The sequence below is a fragment of the Clarias gariepinus genome, chromosome 2, assembly GCF_024256425.1.
Source record: "Clarias gariepinus isolate MV-2021 ecotype Netherlands chromosome 2, CGAR_prim_01v2, whole genome shotgun sequence".
Taxonomy (NCBI): Eukaryota; Metazoa; Chordata; class Actinopteri; order Siluriformes; family Clariidae; genus Clarias; species Clarias gariepinus.
In genome coordinates this window covers 19,042,916-19,053,212 of record NC_071101.1, presented here as the reverse complement: position 1 = coordinate 19,053,212, position 10,297 = coordinate 19,042,916, and positions in this window count along the sequence as shown.

Here is a 10,297-nt window from a genome sequence, read left to right as displayed (position 1 = left end):
TTCTATATATAATATCCAAATTTAATGGAGAGCTGCAGTTTGTTAGTTTAATTATGTATTCTGATACCACACATAAGACAACATTTAATTGAAAAGAATCTTAAATTGAAGTTACTGTTACTGTGAGTTAACAATTGTTACTAGAAGAAATGTATTTTATTATTAATATATTTATGTACAGAAGTATATAAAAATTTTGAGCTACCAATCATTTCTTTATATTAAATGAAATTTAATTATGTAGAATAGATTAATGGTCTGGGAATAAATGTTTTGCTGCAACAGACTGCATAGTGCCTAAAGATACAATTAAAAAATTAGTTGTTTATGCAAGGAACTTTAGTGGCAACCTCATTTCCCCTCTCGTCTGTTCCAACCACACTGCATTCCACATTACCAGAATACTAATCACCGGCTTGATCATTTATCATCATCTGCACCTGTTTCTCACTGGGTCATGTCTTAAATTAGATGGTTTTTATGCTTGAATGATTCAGAGGTCACTATGTGGCTTAACAAACAAAAAACTGAAACTGAGACCCAAAGACTGAAAATGAGAACCAAAAGGTATTTCAGGAAGCCTGGAGAACTAGTCCTCAAGACTACATAAAATAAAATAAAAAAATACAAAGCATGGCTTTTTGGAAGCAAAATATGAAGGAATGAGGGGTGGTTCAAGACTTTTGTACAGTATAAATATCTGTAAGATAATTAAACCTAATTTGCAAATATTTTTATATTAAATATATATATACAATATATATATTGTATATTTACAAATTTACAAATTTGCTCTCATTATTAAAACTAAGCATAAAATGCTTTAGCAAAACTGGTCACCCCTCAGTAGTACAGTAATAAGCATGAAGTTACCAGCATTATTACCCCTGTATTAAGTGCTTTCAAATTTGACCTTTCATCGAGTGTTTATGTTTTTGTAATAACTGATGCTTATGAAGACAAATGGGACCTTTAATATAAAAGATTTGGAAAATTGTACTTGTTTGCAAAATGCTGATATACTTCAAATCTTATAAATCTTAATATCCTGTTTGAATAGCATTTGCTTCATTATTGAGAATAATTTGGTTTGTCTGGGAACCTACAATCTTTTCAGCAGGCTTGGAAATAATGAGCACAATTAAAGTGTTGCAATCATTTTAGCTTGCACAGTTCGGAAAACGATTAGTACTTTCCCAGGACCATGTATTATTAAGCATCTACAATATAGGTAGGAATATGAAAATTTTAATATTTAAATCCTCTTAATTTTTCTAGCCTTTCTGATATTAGTGTAAAGATATATTTTTTAATCTTAAGTTGGAAGATGGCACCGCATCTCCGGCTCAGTGACACACAAGAACGTACTCGGTACAGCATGACAGATAGTAACATAAGCTTTGCCTGTAGCTATATTATGCTGACATCACCATCAAAACACTGAATACGCAGAAGGTTCTAAAATTATAATTAAGCTATCCATGCTTAGACAGTGATAATCCTCCTTTTAAATCTTTTATAGCTGTACTGGTCTCTAACCCCCATTTAAAATGTCAGCAGCGTCTAACCAACCACAGCAGAGTGACCTATTGCGTGTTTTGCTGCTGCTGCTGCTGCTGCTGTTGTTGTTGTTTTTTTTTAATAGCGGCTAATTTACAAGCACTATCAGGAAAGATAAACTAACCTTTTCAACAATATTAATATATTGTGGTTTCTGTCAGGCTAATAAAAATGTGGTCTTACAAACATCTTGTGTGGTCTGGTAGTTCAAACTGTAATGGGGCTACTTCCCCCTCATAATAACAGCTGTTGTCATTTTGACTCATGAATGGTGATGATCCAAAGCAAGAGTTCTTAGAGAGGCCTGGTGTGTGGATTAAATAAACAGCATCCTAAGCGATTTTTCCTGAAGTTGAAATCAATCTCCATTTCTGTCCAATTCTGTCAAAAAAGAAAAAAAAATCATAGCAAATTAGGAGTATGTCTGCAGTGTTGAAGTTGCAATAGGAGGTGGCCAAAGATGGACACGACAATAAATATCCCACCCTATAAATAGTGGCAAAGCCAGGCTTTAGAAAGTCCTTGCATTTACTACTCATTTCACTGTCAATGTTCACTAAGACAACCAGAGCAGACCCTATGCAGGCAGGAGTTTTGGACAAGAGCCAGACACATTCTTGACTCCCCTAGGTTGCTGTTAGTTCATCTGAGCTCAGCCAATGCACTCTGTCACCCCGTGGCTTCTCTCTCAGCCCCGTCCACAAACACCGTTGTTTTCTGGCCCGGCGGGAGACAGCATCTGAGTGCCCGTGCAGCACAGCTGTCGTTTATGACATTCTGCTATATAGTGTTACGCTTAAATCACAGAATACCTTAAAAAGGAAATAAAATGCCGCAAAAATAAAATGTCGCAAAGAGAATTTTTTTGTGTTTATCTTGACGTTGCACTTGACATTTTACATTATTAAATTAAATTTAATACCTTTCTTTGAATTTATTAAATTGTTTTTTCTGAATGTGATCCAACGAATAAGCAAGCATTACTGAACAGTAAAAACTATCTCTTAGTAAGTCAAAATTTCCTGATTATGGGCAAAAGTATTAAATATAATTTTTTATTAAGATTAGTTTATCTGTATTGTATCACATAAAGGATTATTAGGAACACCTGTTCAATTTCTCATTGATGCAATTATCTAATCAACCAATCACATGGCAGTTGCTTCAATGCATTTTGGGGTTCAAGTTCAAGTTCAAGTATGCTTTACCGTCATTACAACCATATACAGTTAGTACACAGTGAAACGAGACAATGTTCCTCCAGGACCGAGGTGCTACATGCAACATAAATTTACAACATAAATTAACATAGACACAAAACTAGCTAACCAAAAGGCCAAGTTAGCTGGCTAGCAGAGACAGGACAGAGAGACCTAACATAAATTACAACATAAATTAACAAAAACTAACTAGCTAAGTAGCTTAACTTAACAACATAAAGTGCACGTGCAAATGTGCAAACAAGAGCAACAACAAAGTGACAGTGCGCAACCACGACATAACAGAACATAAAATATGGTGTTGAGGTAGTGGGTAAACATAAACATTCTTTAAAAACAGCAGCAAGAATTGAGGAATTAGTGCAAAAATTAGTCCAGTAATGATCATTGTGCAAAAGTGCATTGTGCATTGTGCAAAAACAGTGAAGCATTTACAGGTTGGTGTGTACGATAATTTGGTGGTGTAGGTCAGTGTGTCTGCACTTGTGTTGATTAGTCAGTCCAGTCCCAATACCCAGACCAGGGTGTGGTCCTGGTCAAGACAATCTCCTTAACTCTAAACTAAATGTCAAAATGGGAAAGAAAGGTGATTTAGGCAATTTTGAGCGTGGCATGGTTGTTGGTGCCAGACGGGCCGGTCTGAGTATTTCACAATCTGCTCAGTTACTGGGATTTTCACGCACAACCATTTCTAGGGTTTACAAAGAATGATGTGAAAAGGGAAAAACATCCAGTATGCGGCAGTCCTGTGGGCGAAAATGCCTTGTTGATGCTCGAGATCAGAGGAGAATGGGCCGACTGATTCAAGCTGATAGAAGAGCAACTTTGACTGAAATAACCACTCGTTACAACCGAGGTATGCAGAAAAGCATTTGTGAAGCCACAACACGCACAACCTTGAGGTGGATGAGCTACAACAGCAGAAGACCCCACCGGGTACCACTTATCTTCACTACAAATAGGAAAAAGACGCTACAATTTGCATGAGCTTACCAAAATTGGACAGTTGAAGACTGAAAATGTTGCCTGGTCTGATGAGTCTCGATTTCTGTTGAGACATTTAAATGGTAGAGTCAGAATTTGGTGTAAACAGAATGAGAACATGGATCCATCATGCCTTGTTACTACTCTGCAGGCTGCTGGTGGTGGTGTAATGGTGTGGGGGATGTTTTCTTGGCACACTTTAGGCCCCTTAGTGCCAATTGGGCATCGTTTAAATGCCACGGGCTACCGGAGAATTGTTTATGACCATGTCCATCCCTTTATGACCAACATGTACCCAGCAGGATAATGCACCATGTCACAAAGCTCGAATTATTTCAAATTGGTTTCTTGAACATGACAATGAGTTCACTGTACTAAAATGGCCCCCACAGTCACCAGATCTCAACCCAATGGAGCATCTTTGGGATGTGGTGGAACGGGAGCTTCGTGCACTGGATGTGCATCCCACAAATCTCCATCAACTGCAAGATGCTGTCCTATCAATATTGCCCAACATTTTTAAAGAATGCTTTTAGCACCTTGTTGAATCAATGCCCTGTAGAAATATGGCAGTTCTGGAGGCAAAAGGGGGTCAAACACCGTATTATTATGGTGTTCCTAATAATTCTATAGGTGAGCGTATATATATTCATACACAGTACACACACACACAATATATAAATATATATATATACTCAGCAAAAAAAGAACAGTCCCTTTGTCAGGACTGTGCATTTCATTGTAAAGGGTTTAAACAATGTTTTCCATGCATGTTCAATTAACCATAATCAATTAATTAACATGCACCTGTGGAATGGTTGTTAAGACCTTAACAGCTTACAGAAAATAGGCATTTAAGGTCACAGTTCTAAAAACGCAGGACACTAAAAAGAATTGTCTACCGACTGTAAAAAACACCCAAAGAAAGATGCCCAGGGTCCCTGCTCATCTGCGTGAACGTGCATTAGGCATGCTGCAGGGAGGCATGAGGACTACTGATGTGGCTAGGGCAATAAATTGCCATGTCCGCACTGTGAGACGCCTAAGACAGCGCTACAGGGAGACAGGAAGGACATCTGATCATCCTCGCACATCCTTGTAACAACACCTGCACAGGATCGGTACATCCGAATATCACACCTGCGTGACAGGTACAGGATGGCCACAACAACTGCCCGAGTCACACCAGGAACACACAATCCCTCTATCAGTGCTCAGACTGTCCGCAATAGGCAGTCCATGAGGAGGAGATGCACTGCAGTACTTCAAGCAGCTGGTGGCCACACCAGATACTGACTGGTACTTTTGATTTTGAGCCTCCCTTCATTCAGGGACACATTGTGAAACATTTTTAGTTTATGTCTTATGGTGTTGCCTTTTTCAGTGTTCATACAAATATTTACACATTAAGTTTACTGAAAGTAAAAACTGTTGAAAGTCAAAGGACGTATATATATATATATACTCAGCAAAAAAAGAAACGTCTATATATATACTCATCCACAGTATGAACAAGTTGTACAGCACTGCTTGTATTTTTGTATTTTTTTTATTTACATGTTCCTGCAGTTTTCTGCTAAGAGGGTCTGGTCTGCCCATGTTGCTCTTCCCATTAGCTCATAATAGTTAACAGTTCTTGGTTAGATCATTCATTGCACATTTTCTGTTCACCCAGGAGCTCTGTTTCATCTTAACTCAGGTAACGTCACCTTACTTACTTAAGCAGCTGCATTGTTCTTTGGACAACGGTTGTGTTGTAAGTCTACGGGAAAAGAATGAGAGAGAGTATATCACTTCTGACATCCTATTATAATGCTTATTTGCAATCAACAATGCTTCATTCTCACTGGGTGGTCTTTTTTAAGAAGCTGTTCAAGGAACAGATTTGCATTGTAAATAAGCTTATTATAATAATGAAATAAAAGTGAGAGCTGGTGAGTTGTTTTGATGTCTACAAGGAAACAAGAAAATCAAAGTGGTTTTGGACACTTGTGTTTGTCAAAGCTGTAGTCATTATGTGTAATTCATATGTGACCGATGACAGCGCTTGTTTGTGATAAAGAATTAAATGTCCAGATGAGAATCATTCCAAAGTCCGATTAATCATTTAGGAGAAACTAGCTCAGGGTTTACTGTATACATGGAAAGAGAAAATGTTGTACTCCTCAAAAACTCCAGTCATGAACTGGAAAAATAGCACCACTGCCTCATGATTAGTTCTGAGTTTGCTAATCAAGAGGAATTAAGTTGAGGTCTTGAAGCAGGGCTGATATTCAAAGGCTTCTATTGTTGCACTACCAATATTTGTAGTAAGTTTCCTTTTTAATTCTCTTACTTCATATAAACAAAAACATTTAGACATTTGGAAAACCTGAAAGGTTAATTGAAGAACATCAGTGAAAATTAGAGTCCAATTAAGTATGACATCAATAAATATTTAAGGAATAGGTCTAAAACTTGTTAAACATCTGGGAATGCTGAGGTTTTCGTTTAATGGATATGCGAAGCTCCGTTGGTCTTTCTCAAAGAGAGATCACTGTGAATGCCTTAAGCTTTTCATTGTTGAAACCTGCACGCGAGGACTACGAAGTTGTTTTGGACCGGACCAAGCGATGGCTGGCATGCACAGCTTCTGAGGAGGGTTTAATTTGAAAAGGTGTTTGTTGAAAGTATGCTGGTTGATGGCTTTATATCTGCTTTCTATTTACGTATAGCACTACTACATTTCCTACAACATCTCAGCAAGCCATCTCTCTCTCTCTCTCTCTCTCTCTTTTAGTGGAGAGCAGTGTCTGCTTTGGAGGTGAAATTGTAAATGATGAGCGAAATGTGTGGCCTCGACCTTTAGTGAGATTACAAATGCATTTGTCTCTCTGGGAGGCATGCAAGGTGACAGGAAGCCCTTTCCGCAGCCAATAGAAGATCCAAACACACCTCCTATGATTGCTTGGGATCTGACCTCCTGACTCCACTCTTTCAGATGTCAGGCAGGGGGAAGAGAAGGGGTTGGGGTCATGTGGGTTCCTTAGACGAAAAATGAGAGGGCTTGGCAGAGGGCCTCTTCCAGATTCTGAGGATAATTAAAGCTAATGTGATACAGATTAATACCAACTCTCCTGCTTGGGGTGGTGGATAGGAGAGTGACGAAAGGATTGTCCCATTTTGCTCCCCAGAGCCATTCTTAAGTAACATTTAAGGCCGTTGAGAACACATCAGAAGACTTCATTAAGCTGGAGGCAAGTGGAAAAAGAGTGAAAAGAGAAAGCGTGCACATAGAGGAGGAGTAAGAAAGAAAAGAGTGCTGTCCTCACAGCGCTGTTGTGGTATGGTTCAGGTTATTTTGCGGTGAAAGCTTCGGAAAAGGGAGGTGTAGTGGTACGCCGAGCAGCCCATACCCGCGCACTCACATGCATCTCCCAATGGGAGGTTTTAGGCTTTAAAATGGTTTCCTGTGACGTCGATTGTATGTTTGATTTGCGCTTTGCGGGGCTAGTATTATTCTCCTGAGGGGAGAATCTAGCACGCTTTCATTTCCTCTCCCCCAACAGCCAGCATAAAGTTGGCAGAGAGAGACTAGGGGATTGTAAAGTCAGATTTTTTTCCTTTCCATGAAAAGCACATTTTTGTGTTTTCTTTAGTTGTAACTGTTCCAATGCTTGCGCTGCAAATTGACGTATTGTTCCCTTATAATTAGACCCGTTTGCATTTGAGCGTTTTTCAATATTTTGAGACTCTCCAGTGTTTGCTTTTGCTCAGGACTTTCAGAACTAGAAAATTCAATCCCTTGTCTTTTTTGGAGGGGAGTTGCAAAAAAAAAAAAAAAAAAGTAAGTGAGAAAAAATGGTTTCAAAATTTTCAACCAGGGTGAAGTGCCTCAATACTAATTGCAGACAATGGATCCCGGATGGGAAATGGTTGCAGTGCATTTGAGTCCAGGTTATGTTAGTTCAGCTGGCACTTAGTTGTGTGGGAAGTCATGCAATCCCTGTGGTAGTCAAACAGTGCCCAGAGTAAGCACTTTCTGTTGAGGTTGGAGTGAAAAGGCCACTCTTGTGCAAAAGCAGCTCCTTGACTCTATTTGAAAATGTGCTGTGAATACTTCAAGAATGATGTGAAACATAAAATCGGTTGTCACCTGTCTTGTGTATCTTCTTATTTTCAAAAAGGTTGGAGTAAATAAAAAAATGATTTTTGTTTAAATTTTTTTTACAAGAATATTCATTGGAAACACTTGGTGTGCAGTCATCCAGGTTTGAATGCCAGTATATTGCAGAACACCATGCGTGTGTACACATTTATAATTGGTGGCAACATGACAATCTACAGTACATTTGAACATGTGTCTGAGAGCTTTAAGAAAACTGGAAACCCAAAAGAAGACCATGTGGACACCATCCATGTCAACATGAACATTACAATACAATGAATTGTCAGTAAAAGTGTATAGCATTCTTCGAAATATTTTTGGTCAGACAATTTTGTTCTGAAGCAATGCATGTTTAATTCTGAGAAAGCAACGGGTAAACTGTGTAACCTTCAAAAGGGTAAAAATAAATAAAAGATGAAAGCTTTAGGGACTTTATAACTGCACAAATAGCACCAGAAGAATAAGCTGCTATGAAGACAGAAGAACAATATGCAGGGTTAAATGTCCAGCTTACTGAAGTAACTACGTCACAATGCCATTACCTCATTTAAAGGACAATCAAACACACACACACACACACACACACTCTCTCTCTCTCTCTCTCTCTCTCTAACAGGGACGACACAACAATGTGTCCCCAAAGATAAAAGAACATTCCTAATCTGGCCTCGTTCCCGTTTGCCTCCTCCGCACAGTTATTGTGGAAGTACAGAGGTTTGATAGTGCAAGCAGTAAAAGCCATCATAGTGGCCTTTTGTTCGGTGTTATTGTAATCGAATCCTAGGGCTCAGTAACAAAATAGAGCAACAACAAGTGTTACAGTTCCTTCTCTGAGGGAAAGATCAAGAGATGGAACTAAACATTTTTGTGCCTCCAGGGGTGTCCTGAGTCTGCTGTTATGTACAAACACTGGCTTGGTTTACTGTAATTCTGCTTTTTTGGAGGGCACACAAAGGGAGTGGATGCATGCTGCTGTCTGAAAGCAAGTCCCAATTGTTTGTGAAAGAGACCACACAACATCATAGCAACCAGCTTATTTGTAATTAAAACTGTTTTTTTTTTTTTGGTTTTGTTTTAACATTACATAACACTTTCTTCCTAGAACGAATCCTCTAGAGTCTCCCGAGGTTGTGTCAGTCCAGAAAAACAATTTCTAACTGATACAGAATTGGAGAATCACATTTTTTCCCGGACGTTCTATTTTTTTTTTTTTCCAGTTCATCTCTCCAACAGTGAAAATCTGTGTGCAATAAGACAGCAAATAATTGCATCAGCAAACATCTTTGTAGTCCACAGGCTGTTTTTCTCTCCTCCATGCTAAACATATGTGGCATACGTGGACTCAGACTGCCAGATGATTCAGCTTTCCATCTTGTAAGCAGATTGGACAGTACTCTTAAACTCTTTTCACCTTACTTTTACAAGAGCATAAAGTTCTTAATAAGGGTAAAAACAATGTATAAAAAGAAAAAAAAAACTTAAGTTTCCTGTACTAGTGCGTTTACACTTTTAAAAGTGAAATCGTATTACATATCGCTAACTAGATTTCTCTTTCTCAAATGAATAGTATCTTTACTGGATATTTGCTATGAAGGTTTTTAATAAAATAAAATCAAGCAGATAGATAGAAAAATCGAGTTTGTTCATTTTTGATGGCTTATGATGATCAGGATTCTTTCTTCCAATTTGACTATTTTGTATTTTTATTTTTTCATTAAACTCTAACCCTATTACTTTATTAAGTAATGTGATATCCAAAGATCTGCTAGAATTTAATGTAAAAATATATATATTTTTTACATTTATTTATTTATGTTTTGTTTTTGTTTTTTGTTTTGTTTTTTATAATTTTTCAAAATTTTTAAATCTTAAGTGGCTGTCTTTTTCTGATCAGGGCTGTGTTGCATCCAGGAGCCCTAAGTGTGAGACAGGAATAAAACCAGTGTTACACTGAAACAATTAATTAATAGGTGTAAATATTCTAACGGTATACATTGGCTAGCCAGTCTGTCCGAAAACTCTCCAGATTATTTGCTACACAGGCATACTACTAGTCATTTCATAAGCACATGTGCACCAATGTCAGCCAAACTCTGCAGATCTGATCTGCCAAAGTTTGAATTCATTCATTAAATATATCCAATAGATTGTTTCTGACAGCTGTATTACCGCCAGGCTCTGCAGTCATGTAGCAAAGCTGGGCCAAACCAAAAAAAAAAAAAAAAAATCTGGATACTCAATGAGTCCTTAGTGTTTTGAAAAATCTGACCCTCTTAAAGTGAGTTCATCTTATTTGTAGATGTCTATACATGTCTTGCCTTTTACTGTATATGTCCTGTGCTGTTAGCAAGTCATGGATCACTACATAATACACAATATTGTTTGC